Source organism: Sus scrofa, chromosome 3 (genome assembly GCF_000003025.6).
Source record: "Sus scrofa isolate TJ Tabasco breed Duroc chromosome 3, Sscrofa11.1, whole genome shotgun sequence".
In the NCBI taxonomy this organism is placed as follows: Eukaryota; Metazoa; Chordata; class Mammalia; order Artiodactyla; family Suidae; genus Sus; species Sus scrofa.
Window position 1 is genome coordinate 89061274 of NC_010445.4, and position 17338 is coordinate 89078611.

Consider the following 17338-nt stretch of genomic DNA (forward strand, 5'->3'; position numbering starts at 1 on the left):
TATATGCACAACAAAAAATTAAGGGACATTATCATAACCATGCCTGAACTTAAGGAAATACTAAAGGTATATACATCAAGTGTAAGGGAAATTATGCCAAATTATAGCTACAAGATGAAGGATAGAAAGACTCCAAAATTAAAATGAATACTTTTTGCAGAAAAGTAGTAACAACAGTATCTTCTATAGCTCAAAACATATATGTAATTAAAATGTACACAACAAACATGCACAAACTTGATGCTGAATACTATGAAGAATGCAATTTTGTGTAAGGTCACCTCCTGAATGCAAAAGGAAGGACAAAAGAAAACAACACATATTATGCTAGATGTTGAATCAAAGTATCTGTGAATTTGAAAGCACTTGTCTTAACACAGAAATGTGGAAATTAAAAGTCTAAATCAGGCATATAGAGTTATGTTTTTTGTTCCTGGGGGAAAGGATATGAAAAGATCTCCTAAGATGTCTCATAGACCCTGGTCATTTCCCAGGTCAGTCTTACATGCCCAGAAGTTTTTTGCTAGCAAAATGACAATAGAGTTTTCTATCAACTGAGACTCTTATTTACCAAGATCGTAAGAATGATGTATTAGTTCATAAAGCCAAATTATTAAATTGTATACTTATATCTCAAAATTTTCAAAATACTTCACCTATTTGACAATCCCATATTCTCCACATCATAATGTTATTTTTCTATAAGAATTATCACCAAAAATGGGCCCGATAGAGTTTTTGAATAATCAGACTAGTCTCATTGTATACAGATCCATTTAGAATAAAACTATATATCAGAACCAGGCTTGTTCACAACTTTCTCATTATATGGAGTCTCTGTCAAAGAGCCATATCCCTCCCAGTCCATTAGCTGAGGCCACTACCAATATTTCTACGGACATACCATTTTAGTCCATCCATGGATGCCAAATCATTGAGTCATGTGCCTCCCTGACTCATTTCTATGTTTGAATACCTTAATTTATTCAAATTGACATTGGGATTATTATATTTCCTGAGGTATTTTGCATATGTCTGCTCTAATTTATTAGGGGTTGACTTTACATTTTTAAATTACAGAGAATAATAAATTCTTTTATTTCTAACATTTTTGATAACTTCACCTATATATTGACAACAGAAAAAATTACTGCTCTTATTAAGTAACTAAAATAAATAACTAAAAATGCATCAAATATGCAGGTATGCATGTTATCTCAATTTGTCTCTGTTGGTTACTGTTACTCTAAAAAATTCTGATGAAAATTTTAACACTGATTTTTCAACTTACCTGGTGAGCAATGACATTTTTCACACCATTTGCAGCTTCATAAGACTGACAGGCAGTGCAGAATGCATAAATGGATCTCTTTGACGTGTTATAAAAACTGACAATCAGTTAAGGTTTATGGGGTGGAACAGTACTATACAAAGTAAGAAATATGTTTAAAATGTACTCAAAAATATGAATACCACCGAAAAGTCTCTGCACCAAAGAAATAAGGAGAATCTAGATAATTTGAAATTAATGGAAAATGTGACAGTAGCCCTATCTGGACCAGAAGACTGGTTAAATGAAGCCATATAGATAGATGGTCCTTGATATATATCATAGTCCTAAAACTGTAAATGAATTGTAAATAACAGATAATAGATATAGTAGTTAGGTATGACCAAATAGATAGGAAGACATAAATGAATGATAACAGAACATGATGAATTTAAGATTTTTGTATTCTAGGAGTTCCTGCTGTGGCACAGTGGGTCAAGAATCTGACTCCAGTGGCTCGTGTTGTATGGAGGCACGTGTTTGATCCCTGGCTCAGGGCAGTGTGGTTAAAGGCTGTTGCATTGCCACAGCCACAGTGTAGATTGGCAGCTGTGGCTCAGGTATTAAAAAAAAATAAAGACTTTCTATTCTAGAGATCTTGGGATAATGTGCTATGTTTGTATTCCTGACTTGCCAATGACTGCATTGTAACTGTTAACTGATATCTCTGCTTGAGCAAACTCTTTCAAGATAATGCCCCATTAGAGAGAATGAAGCTTCTCTAGACCAGAAAAAAAAAAAAAAAATTTACAGATGAGGAAACTGAAATCAAAGAAACAATCTAGCTTATTAAGGTTACAAAAGAAGAGATTTATGTAAGCATTTACACATAAATAAACTAGCTGAACATAAACAGGATGAGTGGGATGAAGCTTTAAGAGAAAACTGTACATTAAAGACTTAATGGTATCAAGTGACAAGTTTTGTTAAAAATAGCATTATGAGATGATCATCAAATAACCAAATGAAACATATTTTTATAAAGGAACTGCACATTTAGAATATAGTTTAGCAGACTTCTTCTAAATTCAGCACTGTCAATCCAATTCTGCTATATTTTATCCAAATTTTAGCACGATCTCTCAAGCATGACTCTCAGACTCCTTCTCTTCAAAAAGATCATGGCTTAATAGACATTCAGGTGCTACTGTCAAAGGACTTTCAACAATTGATTATAGTAAAAAAAAAAAAAGTCTTAGAAAATAGCAGAAACCAGTATCTATTTATTAAAGTCAAAAGAAAAATCAAGGGTAACCACAAGAACTAGGCAAAAGTAGACAAAAATTAGGATCCTACTTCCCTATGTCTGTTAACAACTCTTAAATTAGAATCTGGTTGGATCTAATTATACATATATATATACACACACATACATACATATATATGTATACATACACATATATGCATATATATACATACACACATATTTATTTATTTATATTTATTTTCAGAATGGTTTGTTGGCCTCACTCTTTAGTCTCACATTAGGATGCTTTCTTATTAATTTCTATTTTTCACTGAATAGTTTCTAATTAAAGCTGAATGCAACCTAGGTAGACAACCTAAATTGATCCAATTTAAAGTAACACCGAGTGAAACACAAATTTCACTGACTAGAGAAAAACTATTTTCAAGAAAAAAGTTATAGGAATTCCCATTGTGGTTCAGTGGTAATGAAACCAACTAGCAACCCATGAGGATTTGGGTTAAATCCTTGACCTTGCTCAGTGGGTGAAGGATCTGGCCTTGCTGTGAGCTGTGGTGTAGGTCACAGATGTGGTTTGGATCCCAGGGTGCTGTGGCTGTGGTACAGGCCAGCAGCTGCAGCTCGGATTAGACCCCTAGTCTGGGAACTTCCAAATGCCACCTGTGCAGCAATTAAAAAAAAAAAAAAAAGGTTTATGTGAAAGGGACTTAATCAATGACATATGATAAAAAAGAGAAGTGACTGGAAAGCTGTTCAATGGTTCCCAAACTTAGTGGATTATCAGAAATCACATTTCCATGCATCATCAGCAGAAATTTCAATTCTATAGTCTTGTGGTGAGTCAGAAAACTGCAGTTAACTCGTGACCACATCCCCAACACTCACACACACAGGCACACATAACACTGCAGGTGAATATAATAATTAGCTAGGTTAGGGTTCATTATGCTGAATAATCATGAGTGTTTCACTTAACCTCACCTGAGGGCCGAACCCACAGCACATGGACGTTCCCAGGCTAGGGGTCAAATCGGAGTTACAGCCGCTGACCTACATCACAACTCACATCAACCCGGGATCCTTAATCCACTGAGCAAGGCTACGGATCGAACCTGCGTCCTCATGGATACTAGTCAGATTTGTTTCTGCTGACCCACAATGGGAACTCCGAAATAATTTCTAAAGGGAATTCTGATTGCAACTTTATATTTCTGAGATACCCTCTTAGGCCAGGAGTTTCTTATTGACTACAGTTGATTCCTCAGAATCACTCAGGGAGGCCTTTCTCTCTGGAGGTTATCTGTTCCATTGTTAAAATCTTCCTATGCTGAGTCAATACTATAGCCTCCAATGATTTGACTCCAAAAGTTCTATCCTTTGTAAAAAAAAAAAAAAAAATGCATTCCTCTGTCCATCTGATAGCCTATCAGATGCTTAAAAAGTGATTTTGTACCTTCCTGCTAAATTTCTTATCAGGTTAAAAAAGATGTAAAGATTATAGCCAAGGCAGAATGCATTTTCTTCTCAAAAAGCCACTTAAAATGGAACAAATTCTCAAAATCAGTAAGATGTTGTTTTACCAGAAAAGAATAAAAATCAGTGAATTTGGAGTCTTCTATCAATACTTGCATTTAGACAAAATCACGCCAAGAAGGCTGAGGAAAACTGTAGGAGTGTTACAACCTACCAGCAATGGGATGTGGTAAATCGCAAAGTGAGGAAAATAATAAAAATTACATACATTTGAATAACTTTTAAACTGTGTAGGCAGTAGCATATTCTTTTAAAATCTTGATAGCGTTTCTACTGAGTAAAAATTAATCAAATCAATGTCCGGATTATTTTTTTACAACATAGGCATTCAAAGAGAACTAAATTTATCTGTAATAAAGTGATCCAATTGCAAAGAATAATCACATAACCACAGTAAAAATAAATTATATACCAACTTCAAGAATGATACGAATAGTAGATTCTCTCTAACAGAGAAAAGAGGCTACTTAAGGATAAATAAAGGCATTCCATTTACAATACACCAAAAGGATTATTAAAATTATTTCAAGGAGTTCCAGTCGTGGCTGGGTGGTTGGCGAACCCAACTGGGAACCATGAGGTTGCAGATTCAGTCCCTGGCCTCACTCAGTGGGTTGGGGATCTGGTGTTGCCGTGAGCTGTGGTGTAGGTTGCAGACATGGCTTGGATCCCACATTGCTGTGGCTCTGGCTTAGGCTGGTGGCTATGGCTCCCATTGGACCCCTAGCCTAGAAGCCTCCATGTGCCGTGGGTGCGGCCGTAGAAAATACAAAAAAAGAAAAAAAATTTCAAGTGATGCAATTACTAGTTGTCTGCAAATGTATTTGTAATCAAAACTCAAAAACCTGCAGTCCTATCACTCTTTTTTTATAATCAAAGTTTTAATGTCTTCTCTAGTTTTTTCTTTATTCCCTACAAACTTACTACTCTGCTCCCCCCTTTTCAAAACTGTTATACACTTTACAAAACTGTTAGGCAAAAGTCCTTCCCCCTCCAAATATGTTGTGGATTTTTTGGCCTCTTGGACATTACTGATTAGTTTTCCTTCTTGATATTTTCTACCTTTAAAATGTCCTGACTTTCATTGTAAGTGTGTCTGTCTTTCTTTCTGGGGGTATTATTCCTTCCTTTGTCCTTCTGTAAGAAGTAAATTCTTTTTTTTTTTTTTTTTTTTTGGAAATACAAAATCAATCATAATCAGTCTTCAACATAAATCTACTTCTGAACTCTCAGTCAGCTTCTAATCTCTTATCTCCAACCTTCTACTTAATATTTCTACTTGGATGTCAGGCTATTATCTTACAGAATCTAAGGGTGTTAAGGTTCCAAATGACCTGGGGGTCATCTAGTCAAATCTCAAGTTTCAGCTAAGAATATAACTTGAAACAGTAACTATGCAGTTACTGAGATCATAGATGTGGGACAAAGACCATCACAGAAGTTCTACATTTTCCAGCCCCCAAACAATCTGTAATACATCACAAGTACCTCTTGTGCTACATTTGCACATGCATGAATTTTATTTGGCTAATATTTTAATTTAAACTCATACATTTTATAAACCATAATTTATTAAAGTAAATTAACTTGTGGGGCAGGGTAAGGGTAAAAACAATAATTTTAGGCCAAACAAATATATGTTTAGCAATATCCAAGGTTGACTCACAAAAAAATTGTCTGTTGGACTAAGAATTCTTTCTGAAGTTTTCAGAACTTGCAAAACAATCTGCTTTGAGTTGATTGCTTCAGTTTTTGTGGGTTGATACAGCTCATGTTTTAACTACCTCTCAAACTTTTGATTCTGCTCCAATAACTGTATTAAGAATGCTTTTATCAAATTTAGATTTCTGGGATGGCAGCTTGAGGAGCTCTGCAGATCCAGTCCCAACGAAACACTAGCTACAAATGGTAAAAAAGGATTAAAAAGATAACCATTTAAAGTCTCTGAAAATCATTCTAAGGACATAGAGAAAATTAAGAAGCACTTATTTTAGAAAACCTACTAAATCTTGTTAAGAACAGTGAGAATCTGTGTCACTTGGACATGATCCGTTCCCTCACTCCTCCATTCTCGCTCCGCCTGGACAGTAAGCACAGACTCCTACCATGCCTGCTCCCTCTCCCAAGTTCCCCTCACCAACAATTTTTCTAGATTCATCTGCAGTCTAGGAGCTGGCCCTGCTTTCTCATTTCCATGCCCTGACCATTAATATGCTTGTTTAGCTTTAATAAAATAAGAAGTCTTGGTTGTAAATACATATATTTTTAAAGTATGATGACAAAAAGCTCCAATCCAGGCAGTGTGACCAATAAAACAGGGTTCCCTTCTCTCCTCACCTTCCAGTCAATGATATGGTATTTCAACAAGAAGGGTAGGCTATCAGAGGTGACAGAGGTTAAATGTCTGGTGAATGTTGCCAAGAACCTGGGGGCTCCCTTCCCCAATCCATCCTTCCTATAGAACAGAGGATCTAGGCTGAGAATTTTCTGGCCCTTATTACCCTTGTCCCAACTCATTCATAGGGCAAAATTTACATATTCAGAAAGATAAGCTGAGAAGGCTATTCTACCCATTCAATACCTTGTAATGGAGTGATGTCATTCAAGGAGAAGGGGGACACTGGCCCTGTCCTCAGTTCTGGAGCAGGTGCTTGGAGATGTTGCCCAGTGGGATGGGCAGTCAATTAGAATAAAGAGCTCCAAAACTCTCCTAAAAGTTACTAAGGATTGAGTGTAATTTGACTGCAGTAGAGCTGGATCTTCCATCTCTGACTGAACTTTATAAGGGGTTCTGCACCCAAATGTTGTCAAGTCTCTACTGAATAATTGTCAGAGTCTCAATGATTCCAGCTCTAGACCCTGAAAGTCAGTTCTGGAAACATACAAACAAAAGTCTCATTCAACCCTCTGTCATGCAAAGAATCTGGTCAAATCACTCAGGGCTCATTTCATTCTAGCTATAGCTAAACTTGATCCTGATCTTTTACATCACAAATTCAGAGTAATACACTAGACTGAAGTCTGGTCTCGATCCTAACTCATTAAAAATGGCAAGCCCTCTCCCAACTCAAATAGCATTTTATAATACTGAATTTTCATGAAATTAATGTGTAAAAGTATGGGGCCTTTTTTCTACAAGGACATAATGATTATGTGATCTATTTAGATTTTAAAAGAAAATAAACCTAGGGGTCGTATTGGAGCTACAACTGCCGTCCTATGTCACAGCCACAGCAACGCCACATCAGAGCCCCGTCTGGGACCTACACCACAGCTCAAGGCAACGCAGGATCCTTAACCCACTGAGGGAGGCCAGGGATCGAACCCATAACCTCATGGTTCCTAGTCAAATTCATTTCTGCTGAGCCACAACAGGTACTCCAGAAAGTAAACTTTATTATATAGGTGGGGGTACATATAATGGAGCTAGCCATTACATCTATTCTAAGCTTTGTTCTTTCTTTCAAATCAAAATATTTTTCCATGAACACTTTCCCTCCCACTCAGAAATCCTTACTGCTGGTCTTCCAAAGATTTCCTCTTAATTTGGTACTCCTTTATATCGCTAAGTTTATCCCTCACACTGCGGGGGAGAGGGGAGTCTGTAAATTTAAAAATAATTATGTTCCAAAAATATTTTAAAATAATGAGAACTACATATTTTCAAAGAAATACACAGAAAAATTCAAGGAAATTTTAACATTAACATTGTCTGCAATGACAGTATCTAAGCCTTATATAAGACATGTACTCCATTTTTTGGTTTTGATGTAAGAAATGCAAATTCACATTCTCAAAGGAAAACGAGGTTCACATGTTTTTCCTCCCCTTCTTCACAAAAGAAAATTCTTGTCATAAGCGCAATTGTCTCAGGAAGACTTAAGATTTAAAATTTCATTAATTTATGAGAAGCATTTAGGCAAATACCTCAGTGTTGAGAAAATATAACTTAAAAGCTATTAATGATTTTTTTTAACCACTTCAGAAGTATAATGCGTTGGTAATTATTTTTCCTGCGGGAATCTTTAACAATTTTTTATATTTAAAAACTGACCTGATGGACGCCCATCTCAGAATGGACTCAGGTTCCTAGGCTCTGGGTGTGGGCCGACCCGGGACAGGTCGCAGTCCGGCGTCAGAGGCTCGCCTGCGGGGCGAGCTTCGGGCGGGGTTCCGGGCGGGGTTCTGGAACGCTAGAGCTTTGCGGTCCGCGCATGCGCAGATGTTCCATGGGCTGATCATGGCGGGCTCGCCTCTCAGGTGATCTCTGGGCAGGAGCCGTTTTGCCAGCTACCTGGGTGTCATGCTGGAGGAGACGCTACTTCACTGTGTCTCTGAGATTGGTGGGGGTTAGGTTTCCAAGAGGATTGAGGTTTCCTTGATTTGTGGCACATGCGAGACTTCTTGTGAGGACTCTGGAAACTTGGTCCTCCGGCATTCCAGTAGCTGAGGTAAATAAAAAATGTATATGTGTATATAAAACTTTGCTTATGGAAGTGTAACATGATGTGACCATTACAGCACTCCTTATACGTTTATAGTGGAACTACAGTTTTTAGAGGAATAGTGAGACAATTATTTTTCATACAAACTACTTGTCAGAGGATGATGGGAATGGTAAAGTGTGGGCTGAAAAAATGCAAATCCCGTGCATTTTGCAGAGTATTGTTTTGATGGATTCGTGTCCCTGGTAAGCAAATTCTGATACAAAGTATTGGGAGAGGAAATTTACCCTGGGTCCTGAGCAATCCTGCATGGTTTTACCTGCTGTGCCTGTAATGTGAAGCCCTGACCCTCTATTTATTACATATTTTTTGGCTGCACTGGGGATATGAGGAAGTTCCTGGGCCAGGGATTGAACCCATGCCACAGCAGTGACAATGCCTAATCCTCAACCACCAGGCCTACATGGAACTCCTCCCCACCCCCCTTTTATAAAGATGACATTTAAAAAAAATTTTTTTTTTCTATTTTTGACAATACTTGCTGCATGTCGAAATTCCTGGGCCAGGGATGGAATGCAGCCCTAGCTGTAATCAGAGCCACAGCAGTAACAACACAGGATCCTTCACCCACTGAGCCACAAGAGAACTCCTATGACCACACTTTAAACAAGACATTTCTCAGGGTCGTATATCTAGAAAGAATCCCTGAGGCATGTAGTGATGTCCCGCTCCATTAAAAAAAAAAAAAAAAAAAAATCAGGCTTATTCACTGCTTATAAAATGCCAAATTCCCTAAGTTCAGTGTTCCTCTTCTGTAAGAGAATACACAGTGTGTGACGGTATCCATCTGGTCCCTTAATTTTGATAGTGTTGGGTTTGGGGTTCATAAGAGAACTGAGTGAAATTTTATCCTTATGCTGCTTGGTTTACTGTGACTAATAACTTCTTTTGGCTCTGAACCAGAAGTCTTTAGTTCTTCTGCTAGCACACGTGAATGGGTAACAGACTAAATTAGATCTGCTGATAACCATGGTTAAAAACAACAACAACAACAAAAAAAAACTGAAACTGTATTTGGGGGTGATTGTGCATAGTGAGTTGAATAGTGTTTCCCACCCCCAAAGAAATGTCTACCTTGGAAGTTCAGAATGTGACTTCTGAATAATAATGTGACTTCTGTAATAATGAAAGGTATACAAGCTACTAGGGACTAAAATAGTAAGGCAAGTAAATGTTTTCTTATTCAAGGTTATAATGATAAATAAATTCATGTATTATAGTACTTAAGAAGGGGTGCCTGGTTTCTTTGGAGGAACACCATGAAAGAGATAGTGCCTAAACTATAACTTTTAAGAGCAAGAAAACATATGTGAGTTCGATACCTGGCCTCGCTCAGTGGGTTAAGGATTTGGCATGGCTGTGGCTGTGGCGTAGGCAAGCAGCTACAGCTCCTATTTGACCCCTAACCTGTGAACTTCCATATGCTGGGGGTGAGGCCCTAAAAAACAAACTAACAAAACGTGTTAAAAGGATTGTTTCCTTCTAGAAGCTCTGAGGAAGGATATGTCCTAAGCTTCTCATTTAGCTCCTACTGAAAGTACACAACCCTTGGTATTCCTTGACCTGTAGACATGTCACTCCAGTCTCTCCCTCTATTGTTACATGACTTTTCTGTGTTTCTGTGTGTCCTTTCTTCTGTCTCTTAATGGAGACTTGTCTTTGTATTTAAGGCACAACCTAACCCAGGATGATGTCGTCTCAACTGATGGTAATTCAAGTAAGGATCTTGAGACTTACTTTAATTACCATCAGCAAAGACTTTTATTCCAAATAAATTAGTTAAGATATGAGTTAAAGAAAAGGTCCTAGGGAGAAAGTTCTAAGCAGTCATGTGAGTAGTACATGTGAAGTAGCACATGTAAGTGAGAGAACTTATTTGGAACCATAAGTAGTTTATCTCAAGTGATGAAAACTGAGTGAAAGGAAATGAAAAAAGAGAAAAAGTGAGATATTTGATTGGGTAGGGGAGATCCTGAGCGAAGGATCTTGATGTGGGTATTTTATTTAGAGGGTGATCTCAGGAAGAGCTATTGGAAAAAAAAAAGGGAGGGTGATTCAATTAAGAAGAAAAAGCTAATGTTTTGTTTCCTAGGGCTGCTGTAACAAATCAGTTTAATATACATTTTAATATAAATGTACAAGTGGTATGAAACATGCTAGCAAGTCACATAATGATGGAGCATGGTGATGTGAGAAAAAAGAATGTATATATGTATGTGTAACTGGGTCACCTTGCTGTACAGTAGAAGACTGACAGAACACTGTAAACCAGCTATAATGGAAAAAATAAAAATCATTATAAAAATTAAAACATTTGAAACTACACAGACTGAAAAATGCTAGCAAAACTTTATAAAACAGCTAATAATGATACCATGTCATTGTATATTTCTTAATTTTACATACTTATAAGTTTTACAGTTGACTTTGGAACAGCACTGGTTTAAACCCCAAGGAGCCACTATTTTACCGGTTTTTATTTACTGAATACCTACTGCAGTACTACACATAGTATGGTTGGTTGAATCCACAGATGTGAAACCATAGATATTGGAAGGGGGCAACTGTAATGTCATATGCAGATTTTTGGCTGCATAAGCGTTGATGCCCCTTACCCTGTGTTGTTTAAGGGTCAACTCTACTCAGTTCTGGACTCATAAATGTTTTAGAGATCAATCAGGTATGCAGTGAGTCACAGACTGATGCTCTGATACAAGCTTCCAGGACATTTTGGTGCAAAAATAACCAGTAGCATAAATACTTTGGGAGCAAACATGCCAATTCAAACCTAGGAAATCCAGGAAAGTATGTATATAAGAATAGCTAAAGAGTTAGACTGTTTCTCTTCACTACTATCTTCCACAAATTTTATAGCAAAGCTGTGTAATAAAGCACTTTTGGAAAGTTGTGGCCCCAGACTAGTGCAAATACATGAAATCTTTAGTTCTAGCCATAACTAGTCCTCAATGAGATAAGAACAAATTCAGAGCATTTTGCAACTTTTATTCAAATTTAACATTCTTTGAACACCTAATTCTATGATTATAGGACTCACCTCATAAACATGTTCTAAATCATTCAAATTAAATGTAGAGTGAACTGGGTGCTAGTATGCTATGAACAGTGTGTTGCTAGGAAGATATTTTGGAGATGTGCTATGACTGGTTTTTAAAAAGAAAGGTTACTCTAGAAAATCTGGGTGGGCCTGAATCAGTCAGTAGAAAGCACTTAGTAGAAAAAGCTAAGGTAGCCCTAATGAAGAAATTCTGTTATGGACAGCAGATAACAGCCCATGCCTGAGAGTTTGCCTGTACTAGGGGATTTTCATTTGCCTAGCTCCACCAGTTTTGTAAGCCAGTTCCTCACAATAAATCTTTTAATCTATATCTGGTTAAATTCTAATTTACTCAGGTGTTATCATACCTGTTTTGTAGAATTGAAAATTTAAATTCCTTTTCCAAGGTGCAACTGCTGGTAAGTTTCTGAATAAGCATTTGTACTTAGATTAGGAAATGGCAGAGTTTATAATCCTTAAAAATCATGCCCTGATATTTTCAGAAAATAGATTGAGAGTTATACATGATCAGTACTTGGATTGGTTTATGATCAGCAGACTTTCCATGTAGCTCTCAACCATCTCTTAGGAATGAAGACGTGGAACTTAATCCCAGACACAGCTAGTTACACGTTCTCTAGGGTGTGTTGAAAATGGAAATCAGTTTATTGAACATAGTTGTCATTAGTGAATGTAGGTTAAGCCACTCTCAACTTTTTGAGGCAAGTCAGATTATCCCAAGAAATGGTATCTATAGATATCTGGAGTGGAAGGATCTTATTCTACTGCAAGTCAATATTTCTGGCAAAAGCTACAGTGAAGGAGTTTCCTTCAGTCATGGTGCAGCAGAAACAAATCTGAGGTTGTGGGTTCGATTCCTGGCCTTGCTCAGTGGATTGGGGATCCGGCATTGCTGTGGGCTATGGTATAGGTCACAGACACAGCTGGGATCTGGCGTTACTGTGGCTGTGGCATAGGACAACAGCTGCAGCTCCGCTTGGATGCCTAGCCTGGGAACCTCCATATGCTGGGGGTGCGGCCGTAAAAAACAAAAACAGAAACTATACAGTGGAAAGACATGTTGCTCTTTTATAACTCTTCACAGCTCTCCATTTTGAATTCTGTCTTTTGGTATGGATATAATGTGCATTTCGCTTTCATAAATATTTTCTACTGCACAACTCTAAGAGATATTTGGAGTGGTTATTTTCTGTTTTTATTAACTATGAAATGTAAGACTTAAGGAAATTTTAAAGACTTGCTTAATGCCACACAGCCAATAAGTGGCTAAATCAGAAATTAAAAGCAGTTTCTCTAACTCCATTCTTACTGTCGTGCTCCACATTTTATCAAACTTCAAGCAGAAAGCCAAATATAGAGGGTTTCTTCCTTTCATTGTTTCTAGGTTGCCCACTCTCCAAGTTTAGAAACAAGAACGCTGCAGAGAAAGGTTTTACTCATTGGTCATACAGCAAAAATAACAGTAAATATATCATTTTCTATTGCTGCACAACAAGTTACCACACACTTACCTGCTTGAAACCATACCATCTGGAGTTCAAGAGTCCAGCCAGTATGGTTAGTTTCATTAATCAGGGTTTCAAAGACTGATATGAAGATGTCAGTTGAAGTTGCAATTCTCTGGGACTTGGTACCTCTTTCCAAAATCTCTGGTTGTTAGCAATATTCACTTCTCTTGTTTTCAATGCGATCTCCCCCCACTTCATTTTCAAGCAAATAGTTGGAGGTTAGGTCTCTCACAAATCACATCCCCACATTTTCCTTCTTCTTTGTATTTTAAGGCTCTTTTGGTGGAAATAACCTTAGACTTATTTGGATTTCATTCTGTCTCTGCAGCCACTAGGTATATAAACTTGGGTGGGTGGGGGAGATATTTTTCAAGGCCTAGTTTCCTAAGATATACAATGAGGACATTGAAGTCTGCTTTTTCTCTGAACAGATTTCCTGACACGTTGGAATCACTGTAGGATCTCTTTCAGTTTTAATTTTGAATCATCTAAACAAGGAGTTCCTTTTTGCGAAATACATAACAAGATTCCTTGATTATGCTCAATAAAAGTTCATTAAATTAAAAAAAAGTAAAAAGATGAATATGAGATCTTTTCAAGTTATCCATATTTCACAAAGGGAAGAAATTAAGCAAAAATAATAGAATTGCTCAGATTCCTGACCTCTCTGCAAGACTTATAAACTTTATTAACTGTTAATTCATTTGAAACCCAGTATCTGATAGTTATGAGTCAGGAACAGCAATATAATTATATTGGTGCCACTCAAAAAGGAGTATGTCCTAATACATAACAGTGATCAGTCATTTCTATAGGAATCTCCCCTCGTGCTTCAATATTGAACTACCAACTTAATGTTTTCAAAGACAAAAATGTGATTGTGTCTTCTTTATGCATGGCTCTATGTATTTAAGCAAATATGAAGTTAATTTTGTAAGTTTTTTTTTATTTTGTTTTGTTTTGGTTTCTTTATTTTTGGGTTTTTGGTTTATTTTATGATATGCTATGGCAAGGATATTAGGTATGAATAGGAAGCTTTGTTTTAAGCTGACATTCCTATACACATGTTGACTTGAAACCTCACCTACCAAAACTGCTGCTTTGAATAAATGATATAATACTTAATCTTTTAAAAAGGTTTATTTAGCAAAATCAAGGCGCATTAAAAGGATTTTGCTCATTGGGAATGTAGTTGTTAATCAAAATGTGCAATCTTAGGGAAAAACTGAAAATAATGCATTATGGAAAAGTATTTGTTAGAGTTTCTAAACAGTTCTGAAATTTGAGAGAGATTTTTCTTTAGCTGTCAGTGAAGAGGCAGAGTCTCTTTATGCAGAATCTATGTTAACAGAGCTGCATCACAGAATACAGATTTCAAGATGGAGAGTCATATGCAGATTTATTGGGAAATGGTCTCAAGATCTGTAATTAAGAAAATGAAGGTATTAGCAGACAGAGCAACATGCTGACCTGCAGTTTACTTACAAACAAAGCCTTTGTAATCTTACATCAGCCAGTCATTGGCACACTCTAGAAGGAAGAAATACCTTAACTAAAGGATTCCATACAACCGAGGGCAGTTCCAGGTGAGAGACATTTCTTATCCATCAGTAGCCAGTATTCCCAGCAGCTGGGGAGCGAGTGCCACATTAGTTTTCTATTGCTGCTGTTAAAAAATCACCACTTGTTTAGTGGCTTTAAACATGCATTTTCTGTCTTATAGTTCTGGAGGTCAAAAGTCTAAAATAGGTATCACTGGCTAAAATCAATCAGCTGAGATGTGTTTTGTTCTCAAAACCCTGGGTAAGATTCTATTTTCTTTTTTCCTCCAGCTTCTAGAGGCTGTTGTCATTCCTTGACTCATGACCTTTTCCTAATTTCAAAGCTAGTGGAGTCTTTCTCATGCTGCAACATTCTTAACACTAACATTCCAACCCCCTTCTTCACTAGGAACTTTGTGATTACATTGGGTCCACATGGATAATCCAGAAAAATATTCCTGTCTCGAGGTTAACCAAGTAGCTTTCTTAATGCTATGTACAACTTTAATTCTCCTTTGCCATATAACCTAACTATTCACAGGTTCTGGGAATTAGGACATAGGCATCTTTGAGGGATCATTATTTTGCCTATAATAGGTGCATTGACTTCCAAAGAAGATATCTGATTTGAACACATAATATATAATCGACAGACTGATGAATTATTTGAAAATATGAATAGGGCCGTCTTTTTTTTTACATTTCTTGGGCGGCTCCCGCGGCATATGGAGGTTCCCAGGCTAGGGGTCTAATCGGAGCTGTAGCAACTGGCCTACCTCAGAGCCACAGCAACGCAGGATCCGAGCCGCGTCTGCGACCCACACCACAGCTCAGGGCAATGCAGGATCCTTTAACCCACTGAGCAAGGGCAGGGACCGAACCCGCAACCTCATGGTTCCTAGTTGGATTCGTTAGCTACTTCGACATCACAGGAACTCCGGCCGTCTTTATAAGTCTTTGAGAAAGGCACTATTTTCTGCCAGGTTGTAGTATCCATTTTTATAGCTTAACAAAGAGTTAACATTTATATACTATAGACTTGAGCATGATAGGCTTACAATTAAATTATTTTTAGTAAATTTATACAGTTATACAACCATCACTACAATCCAGAAGTAAAACATTTCATCACCCATTAGTTGTATTCTGCTTGTTTCCACTCAGTTCCTAATTTCATTAGTCCCAGGCAATTATCTGCTTTTGGTTTCTATAATTTTGGCTCTTCTGAAAATTTCTTAGAATATAACCATACAGTATATAGTGTTTTGCAGTTGGCAAATATAGTGTGAATGTAACACATTCTGTTTATCCATTCACTGGTTAATACACATTAGATTGTTTCCAGTATGGGGATGTTATGAATAATGTCATTGGACATTCATGTTCAAGCGTTTACATGGACATAAGCTCTTTTATTTCTCAAGAAAATAACTAGAAATGGAAAGATAAGGACATATATATATGTGTGTGTGTGTGTGTATGTTGTGTGTATGCATATACATATATATTTTTTAAAGAAACTGCCAAAATCTTTTCTAAAATTGCTAAACCGTTTTTATTCCTACCAGCAATGTATGCGGTCACCTATTTTTCTACATCCTTGCCAACACTGGTTGTTATGTCTTTTGATACTATCCAGGTTGTGTGTATATGGTGGTATCTCATTGTGTTTTTCAATTACATTTCCCTAATTACTAAGGATATTGAGCATCTTACCATGTACATACTAGGTTTTAATATATGATCTTTGGTGAAATATCTATTTGAATCATTTGCTAACTGTTTAATTGAAATTCTTGTCTTTTACATACTGATTTGAAAGATTTACTATTTATTCTGGATACAAGTCCTTTATTACATATATGATTTTCAGATATGGCTTGTTTTTTCAATTTTATTAATGATTTAAACACAGTAATATTTACTGTTGCTGAAATTAAACTGTATTATATTTATTTTATGAATGATATTTTGATGTTGAATATCAGCGCTCTCTGCTTAGCCCAAGACCTTGATGATTATCTCTTAGATTTTCTTTTGGAGGTTTTGTAATGTTAATTCTTATATTTATGTTCATGGCCCATTTTGAGGTAATTTTGTATATAGGGTGAGGGTGGCTTCTAAGTACAATTTATTTTTTGAATATTGTTTCTTTGCCAAAAATAATTAATTTAATAGTTTATTTTGGGATTCATAGTTTTGTTCTTTTAGTCTGTATACCTATTTGTACACCAGTGTAACATTGTCTTTATTACTGTGGCTTGAAAGTAAGATTAAGTATCAGAAAGTTTATGCCCTTAAGCTTTGCTCTTATTTTTCACAATTTGTTAAAGCTATTCCATTTATATATTAATTTGAAAAATCAGCTTGTCAATTTCTACCAAAAATGCTTGCTTATATGTTGGTGGGGATTTTATTGAATCTATAGATCAAATTTAGAAAGAGTTGCAATCATAAGAAATATGGAACCTTCCATTCCAAAATCTGGAATTCTTTTTTTTTTTTTGGCCAGGTCCGTGGTTATGGAAATTCCCATGCCAGGGATCAAACCCACGCCACAGCAGCAACCTAAGCTCCAGGAGTGACACACTGGATCCTTAACCCACTGCACCACAAGAGAGCTCCCAGAATTCTTATT

General features: G+C 36.7%; 1 long non-coding RNA gene across 1 annotated transcript in view; it reads right to left on the minus strand.

The window, feature by feature from the left end:
* The window catches only part of LOC110260015, a 216338-nt gene extending 202870 nt beyond the window's left edge, over positions 1 to 13468 (minus strand). The window contains exons 1-2 of the long non-coding RNA XR_002342722.1: positions 13163 to 13468; positions 8125 to 8516 (exon numbers count right to left, since the gene is read on the minus strand). This is a non-coding gene — a long non-coding RNA (uncharacterized LOC110260015). The remainder of the gene's footprint in view (positions 1 to 8124; positions 8517 to 13162) is intronic.